General features: G+C 40.9%; 1 protein-coding gene across 3 annotated transcripts in view; it reads left to right on the plus strand.

Annotated features, from left to right (window-relative positions):
- LOC112151273 (protein APCDD1) overlaps positions 1-374 on the plus strand; it is a 19,652-nt gene that overhangs the window by 17,261 nt on the left and 2,017 nt on the right. The window lies entirely within an intron of this gene.

Consider the following 374-nt stretch of genomic DNA (forward strand, 5'->3'; position numbering starts at 1 on the left):
GGGGGGGGGGGGGGGGTGATCCGTGTGGGCCGAACCGTGGTCAGTGATCCGGATTACGGATTATCTGTGATCCGTCACACCGTAGTTCATTTAGTCAGCAATGTATGTTTAGGTTGACCGAGCATTAGCATTAGCATTAGCCATCCTATGGGAAATTCCATTATATATAAGCATCAAGCTAGCAGACATTAGCTTTATTTGCTAAATCAATCTCTATTTTTATAAGATAGCATACAGATATTATAGATATTTGTCTATTAAGTTTAAATCAACCCAAAAAGCTGAATGTTAACTAGGGGTGTGCCAAAATATCGATATTGCGATATATCGCGATATTTAGTCCTGCGATCGATTCTCGATGGGTTCTCACCAAG

This window comes from Oryzias melastigma, linkage group LG17 (genome assembly GCF_002922805.2).
Source record: "Oryzias melastigma strain HK-1 linkage group LG17, ASM292280v2, whole genome shotgun sequence".
Lineage (NCBI taxonomy): Eukaryota > Metazoa > Chordata > Actinopteri > Beloniformes > Adrianichthyidae > Oryzias > Oryzias melastigma.